This window comes from Mus caroli, chromosome 17, assembly GCF_900094665.2.
Source record: "Mus caroli chromosome 17, CAROLI_EIJ_v1.1, whole genome shotgun sequence".
NCBI classification, from domain to species: domain Eukaryota; kingdom Metazoa; phylum Chordata; class Mammalia; order Rodentia; family Muridae; genus Mus; species Mus caroli.
In genome coordinates this window covers 53,927,286-53,935,775 of record NC_034586.1, presented here as the reverse complement: position 1 = coordinate 53,935,775, position 8,490 = coordinate 53,927,286, and positions in this window count along the sequence as shown.

Genomic DNA, 8,490 nt, shown 5'->3' with positions numbered 1-8,490 from the left:
TAGTTTCAAAGGCATGTGCCTGCCTCTGCCTCTGCCTCTGCCTCTGCCTCTGCCTCTGCCTCTGCCTCTGCCTCTGCCTCTGCCTCTGCCTCTGCCTCTGCCTCTNTCTGCCTCTGCCTCTGCCTCTGCCTCTGCCTCTGCCTCTGCCTCTGCCTCTGCCTCTGCCTCTGCCTCTGCCTCTGCCTCTGCCTCCCAAGTGCTTGGATAAAAGACCCTTGTCACCACAGCCAGCCTAAGTTTTTATTAAAACATATACTTCTCACTCTAGCTGAACCTCGTGGTGCAGGGTTATAAAATCTCAGATACTGGGGAGGCTGAAGCAGGAGGATTATAAGCACAAATCCAACCTTGATCTGCTACATAGAGAGACCCAGGCTCGGGGGGAGGGGGGCTGGGGAGAAGTAAACTGGGGAGTCAGGCTCAGTCAGTAAGTGTTTGCTAAGCAAGCAAAGCTCCCTGATTGAGCTCTGCACACCCTCACTTAAAGTCCAGGCATGGAAATGAAGCTCTATAATCTAGCCCTGGAGAGAGGGAGGTGTGGAGATCAATGTATCCCCAAGGTGGCCAGCCTACTGAACTCCAGGCCTATAGAAGAACCTGTCTCAAAAAAATAAGGTGGAACCCTCTCCCCAAGGCTTAGAAGAGGAGACAAGAAAGACTGTAAGAGCCAGAAGTCAGGTACGACTAAAGCAGGATATCAGCACTAATGAACTACAGCAGCTGTGGCTGCTGCTTATAATCAGACCAGTCACCCTTGCAGCAGGAGTTGGAAGGGCTCATAAGCCCACCCTAACTGAGATGCTGAACAGTTGATGGCTGCTGATGGAGGGAGAAGCAGTTTTCTTTAAACTATGCCCCGCAGGCTGACAATGCCCCAGTGGATAGCCACACACCAAGGACTACATGGACACCCCAAATTAATCTAAATGGGCTATTTAAAATTTAAAAAGAAGGCATGATGTTGGAAGAAGATTTGGATGACAGAGGATGGGAGGAGTTGGGGAATATAAACAAAGTTGAACCCAGTGGCCATATCACTCACCGACGCTAGGTGGCAGCACAGGGATGCAAGTGAGTGCCGTGTGGTTAGACTGCAAAGTGTTCCTTGAAGTGAAAAGGGAGGAGGCCTCAGCGCCACAGACAAGAAAACACAGCCTGCTGGAGTGGGAATTCCACTAGTACAAGGGTCATTGCTTCGGATAAATGCATTACTCTTTTAAAAAATAAAATTATCCAGAGTACCAATTCAACAAATGAAGCTCAGATCCACCTAGAAATCACTAGAGATAAAAATAAGTTGTAAACATTTTTTAAGAAAAATATGTAACAATAAATTATTGAAGGGTAGGGGCTGTGAGATGGCTCAGCAAGTAAAGAAGTTTTGCACTAAACCTAATGACCTGAGTTTAATCTCTAGGGCCTACATGATAGAAAAAGGGAACTGACTCCTGCACGATGTCCTCTGGCCTCCGATTGCTCTCGGGATACTCACACACTCGGTCACACAAACACAAATCAAATAAATTTAATAAGAAACTAAGCCGGGCAGCGGTGGCACACTCCTTTAATCCCAGCACTCAGGAGGCAGAGGCAGGTGAATTTCTGAGTTCAAGACCAGCCTGATCTACAGAGTGGGTTCCAGAACAGCCAGGGCTACACAGAGAAACAAAAAACAAAAAACAAAAAACAAAAACAGAAAAAACAGAAAAAAACAGGAAAAAAAATAAGAAACTAAAAATAAGTTGAAGACACCATATCATCAAGTAGTGCCGCTGGCCATTCTTCTAGAAGACTGGATGGAGATGCCAGAAGTACCAGGGTCCCTTCCTGGGGGCCTCTCTAGGCTCCTATACATAGACTTGTGAGTAAACACGTGTGCACACCCACAAATAAACTCAATCTCTTCCCTCTTTCCTCCCCTCTGCAAACGACCCGCCCAGCTGCAGACGTTGTGTCATTACCGCACATGTCCGCGAGGGGGCGATCGTGCCTTTAACGTCCAGCTGTCTGCCTCGGACCAGTCCTGCTTGGATATCTGCTCCTGAATTTGAAGCTTATGTCCGATTTCCCACATCTTCATCCATGTTTTTAAATCCCTAGAACAGTTGAGGGAGAGTATTTTGAGGACTGGCCTAGTTTCTGTTGCTATAATAAAATATCCTGACCAAAAAAAGGGGAGCTTTGGAAGCTAGGTGTTGAGTTTACAGTTCTAGATTACACGCCTGTCTTTGTGGGGCAGTTAGAACAGACACCTCAAACAGCTGGCCGCGTGACAACCACAGTCAAGAACAAAACAGTGAAGGCCAGCATGCTCATTTCTCCACAGTTCTGGATCTCTGCCTAGGGAATGGTGTGGCCCACTACAGGCTGGGTCTTCCCACATCAATCCCCCACAGACCCTACAAGTCAACCCACCGTAGGCAGTCACTACAGCAAAACCTAACTTGAGCTGACTAATACAAACTTCTGCCACCCTGAGCCTTAAAGATGGACTGAACACTCTGGGCATGGCTGGAATGGCTCCAAGAGCAGATTCATGAACTCTAACTCCTCAACATCACATGATTCAACCTCTCCTCATGGAAGAACCATGAGAGCAGGCAGCAGTCTGTTACCATGGTGCTCATGATGGTTAACCTTGACTGTCGACTTGAGCTTGAACTTGACTCAGCTGAGAGACGTGCTTCTGGGGGAATTCACGGGGGGAGTTTGCCCCTTCCTGGAGAGCTCCTCCACTCTGTTACTGCCTCTGTGTTGTTCCTACAATCCTTATCTGACATGCATTGAAGACCTGGGACCCTCCAGAAATCCCCCCCCCCAGGCCTTCAGATCTGGACTTTGCAGCACCCACCTCATAGACTAGGCTGCTACCAGGTTCTTGGCCTTGGCAGCATACAGGCAGCCATTATAGACTGCCCAGGCTGTATCATATAAGCCAGACGAACAAATCTCCTTTGATACCTATTGATTCTATCAGTCCTGTTCCTCTAGTGAACTCTAATGCAGTTCTTGAAGCCTGAAAATCCATTGACTCTCCCTACAGTGAAGGCAGACCCCTCAGACGTGACAAGCATTTCAGACCAGACTCCTGTGCCATAGTCTATCGTTGGCCAAGAATGTGTGTGAGACAGTGCTCGGGCATTGGCTTTTCTGAGAGAGAACCAGGCAGTGCTGTGGCCTCTGTTAGCCACTTGGCCAGTAGTTCTCAACCTTCTTAAAGCCGTGGCCCTTTAACTCAATTCCTCATGCTGCGGTCATCTCCAACCACAACATTATTTCCTTGCTACTTTATTAACTGTAACTTTGCTACTGTTAGGAACTGTAATGTAAATATCTGATATGCAGGATATTGTGACATGCAACCCCTGTGGAAGGGTCATTCAACTACCAAAGGGGTTATGACCACTGCACTAGGGTGCTGAGAACACAGCTTGGGCCTGAGACTGGGCTTTTTTAGTGTGTGTGCTGTGTGGAATGCATTCACACCTGTAATGCCTACATATGCAGGTGCTCATACCATCACAGGTGCGGAGGCCACAGGAGGCTAACACTCCCCACTCATTCCCCTGATACCTAGTCTCTTGCTGAATGCAGAGCTTGGCTGACAGCCAGCAAGTCCCAGCAATCCTCCTGCCCAGGGCTGGCCAAGCCCAGATCTTTACTGAGTGCTGGGGACTCAAACTCAGGTCCTCGTGTTTGTGCAGCAAGAACTCTTAACCTCTGAGCCTTCTCTCCAGACACATCACGATGCTGTGCCTTCAAAAAAGTATGTCCCTGACTCTCTGGTAATGTACTGTCAATTTTCCAGGGGGTGAGATGACCTCCAAGTCCATTATGTCTCAACCAACATTCTCCACCGCCCACAAAGCTGGATCTAATATTGGGCCATGGGGATGTTCGATACAATGGCGCCTTCCTAAATAATGTACACTCTGAAGTCCTGTCCCATTGGCCACCCACGCTAGTCCTTCTTTTATTTGAGCTTGGTAATGGTGATCCCTGCCGATCAAAAGAAATCCACCCAAAAAGGTCAGTTCCTTGGCTCTTGACTTAGCCCTAAAGTACTGCAGGTAAAGTCAAATCAGAGAGAGAGAGGGGTACTGCCAAGGCCTGGGGCCAGAGGGTGGTGGATGTAATGTAAATGATGAAAAAGTTCTGGAAGGTATTGGCTCTGGGGTCATGAATACACTTAGCAATAGTTAAAACACTCACAATGGCAGGGATGGTAGACTGCGTGCTGTGCTTAACCACAGTCCTAAAAATAAAGTATATTCAATAAGAAAGAGATGCCAAGGCATGAATAATATATGTTGAAACGAATCAGTCTGATGCACAGGTCTTTTCTGAAACAATCAACAGAGGTAAAGGGACAGAGTTCATGAGGACCCGCCCCTTCCTGGTGACTGATAGAGTTGGGAGGGGAGGAGCTCATGAGGCCCCACCCCTTCCTGGGATTGATAGACAGTTCAAGGTCTCCTGGGACAGAATAGACGTTTCTTCAGTGATGTAGCCACAGTCAGTGGCCCACACTCTTGTAATTGCCTCTCATCTCAGCCCTGATAGAATTCTGTGGTCTGTCAGAAAACAGACATGGGAGTAGAAGGTAGACTGGGTAGGAAAAGGAAGGAAATCAGCAGAAGTGGAAGGGGACAAGAGAGAATGACAGAGGATACGATCAAAATAAATAATACATGAATGGAAATATCATAATAAACCCATTACTAGGCTTAAGTAATATCCACCATTAAAAACATGCCAAAAAATAAACAGAAGTTTGAAGCCAAGAGAACAAACAGACAGATGGCAGATAGGAGAAAACGAGCTACAGTCTGTGGTGGTAAAAAGATGGAATCCTATCCCCACAAGTCCATCCACAACCCAAATAGGGCACCATGAGAAGAGAGATTTCTCTGTGCTGGGTGAAGCTATGGCTAAGTGGGTAGAGCTGTCATCTGTCATGTACGAGGCCCTGGTTCCATCCACCAGGCATGGTTGTGTACACCTCTCATTCCAGCACTTAGGAGGTAGAGATGGGAAGATCAGGAGTTCAAGATCACCCTTGGCTATATAGTGAGTGCGTGGCCATTGTGAGACTCTTGGGAGCCCGTCTCCAAAAAAATAACAATAACAAAATAAAAAATAAAATTGAAAGCCCTCTGACAGGAGCAATTTCCTGCTCAGGACTGTGACTCTGGTCAAATGTCCTCAGCTGGAAAGTCATGACCAAGGCTGGTAGGTCATGACCTATACCTGGAAGGTCATGACCAAGGCTGGGAGGTCATGACATGGCTGGGAAGTCGTGACCCATGGCTGGAAGGTCATACCCTGTATCAGGAAGGTTGTGGCCCAGGGCTGGGATGTCATGGCCCAGGGCTTGGAAGTCATAGCTGTTATTTTCCTAAATGGTCATGTTATAAAAATACCTTCTTAATATTTATGTGTGCATCCGCAATGCTGGCAAACCTCCGCCTGGGTCATAGAAGTCTCCTTCTACAGTAGACAGTGGTCCATGGAGAGATGCATTCTTGTTCAAAGTGCTGAGAATACAAGATGGAGCGCTCACCCCTAAACAAGACAATTAATTCCACCACCACTGAGATTTGCTGAAAATCACAGAGGAGGAAGCCAGAAGAGTACAGTGAGACTCTGGCATGGCGAGGACACTCACAGACACTTGTGGTTACATGCACAAGACCAAGCCAGCCAAAGTCCAAGCACAGCTGGGAAGGAGTTCTCCAGGCCCCGCCCTCACCGAGGAGCTCTTGGCTAGGGCAGGAGGAACCATTCTTTGCTGAGGGTGTGGTCACTAGAAGTTGTCCCACACTTCAGCAGACGGCCATGAATCCCTGCACACGGGCAGCTGACTGCACTTTGGGAGTGGGGTTGTTTGTTGGCTTGCTTGAAGACATGGAGCTCAGATGGGAATGTGTTGTGAGTATGGGTGAAGTTGGAGGAAAGACATGGAAAGGAATACAAGTATACATGTATACTATCTATACATGACCACAACTCATTGTACACATAGATGGAATTCTTGGAATAAAGAAGCATTTTTAAAACTGTTTTATGTGTGTGGATGTGTTGCCAGTACGTCTGTCTATGCACAATGTATGTGTGGTACCTGCAGAGGCTTGAAGGCGGCATCAGAGCCCCTGGAACTGAAGTTACATGGCTGGGACCTGCCATGTGGCTGTGGGGAACTGAACCCAGGTCCTCTACAAGAGCAGCCAGGGCTCTTAACTGCTGACCCATCTCTCCAGCTCCAGAATAAAGATCTTTTTAACTTTTAATCGGAGCTCTGACATCCCTCTTTCCCAGCACCCAGAGATGACACTGTCTGCAGTTCTCCAGCCCAAGCTGTCTGGCAGCTCACTGACAGCGTTCCAGATAAGAGAGAGAGATCCTATCTCAAAAGAAACAATGATGACCCATGAGCAATGACACATGTGCAAGCATACTTACATTTACATGTGCACTGGCACGCATACAAACACGCACACATACACACACACACACACACACACACACACACACACACATATGCATATATGCACAAGAAGAAAGGAAGATACAGATAATGTGGCACCTCTCTCTCTCTTCTGGAGATCCTGTGAAACATCCCAGGGAGACCTTATAGCCCCAAATCCTTATCTTGGACTGCAGATGGCACAGCCTAAGACCAAAATTACAATGGTGGTGCAATGGACATGCTCGAGAATCATGTGGGAATCCATTCTCTGGCGATGGCTAAGGGATTAACTAGATTAGGCTAACTGACTGTGAGTGGCCCCATCCTGTGGGCTGGGGTGCCGCTCTGAACACCAGCATTCACCTCTTCACTTTGTAACTGTGGATGCTGGGTGATCAGGCAGCTCACACGCCTGCCACCATGCCTTCCCTGCTGTGGTGGACTGGGATGGGGACCATGGTAAATCTTTCTTCCTGAATTGCATTTCCCAGAGTATCTTATCCCACCAATGAGAAGAGCAGGTGCCACGAAAATGTGACACTTTGGAGAATGAAACGGAGTGCCTGGTTTAGCTCTAGCTGTCAGCACAGCTACTCTGAGAGAGTCTACACTGAGTAACTGACCAGATTAGACTGGCCTGTGGCCATGTCTGTGAGAGATCATCTTAACTGATGTTGCCTGATATGGATGGGACCATCCCTGAACAGGTGGTCCAGGGCTATATAAGAAAACCAGCTGAGCAACTGATGGAAATAGAGGCAGAGACCCACAGTCAAATATTAGGCAGAGCTTGGGGAACCCTGTGGAAGAGGGGGATGAAGAATTGAAGGAGCCGAAGGAGTCAAGGGTACTCATAACAAAACCCACAGGATCAACAAACCTGTGCCCAAAGAATCTCACAGAGACCGAACTGCCAACCAGGAGCACGCATTGGGATGAGCCTAGGCCCTCTATATACATGTCACAGTTGTGTAACGGGGTCTTTGTGTGGAAGTCCCAAAGCAGGAGCCAGGGCTGTCTCTGACCCTGTTGCCTGCCTCTGGGACCCTTTCCTCCTACTGGGTTGCCTCATCCAGCCTCAACAGGAGAGGAGGTGCCTCATCTTACAGCAACTGCCACCATGGGAGGCCTCCCCTTTTCAGAGGAGGAAAGAAAGGGGTAGGGGGTGGGGGGAGGGGGCGGGGGAGGGGCGGGGGAGCTTGGAAGAGAGGAAGGATGGGAAGCTGCCATCTGGATATAAAGCAAGTAAAAACTTTATTGCTGAAAAAGAAGAAAGGATGGTAGCTGGGCATAAAGCCAATAATGAGCCAGTAAGAGCATCCCAGGCCCATGGCCTCTGCTTCAGTTCCTAAGCAGAGAATCAGCCAATAAGAGCATCCCCCGCCCCATGGCCTCTGTTTCAGCTCCTGATTCAGCTCCTACCCTAACTTCCATCAGTAACAAACCGTGGACACTGGAAGTGTAGCCAAAACATAAGTCTTTTCCTCCAAGAGGAGCATTAGGTCAAGTCGTTTGCCACAGCAACAAAAATCAAAGTAGGACACAGGTCACAGATAACTACACCAGGGCAACAGGCAAAATGAGCCTGGGTAAACCAGCGTGTGGTTGTTCTACCTGGCAGGCCAAGAAGGGTTCTGATGTGAGCAATGTCGTCTCCACAGGAAGCAAGGCAGCAAAGGAGAGCTGGCTATCTCCTTAGTACACCAGAGCCAAGGTTTATAGGATTTACCCTAGATTTTTGAAGAGTTTATTTGGAGGGGTTGGAGAGATGGCTCAGGGGTTAAGAGCACTGACTACTCTTCCAGAGGTCCTCAGTTCAATTCTCAGCAACCACATGGTGGCTCACAACCATCTGTAATGAGATCTGATGCCCTCTTCTGGTGTGTCTGAAGACAATGTGGGTGTACTCATATATATATATATATATATATATATATATATATATATATAATAAAGGGGGAAAAAAGAGAGAATATGAGCTGGGGCGCAGGGTCTGCTGACACTCGCCAACTGCCCACAAC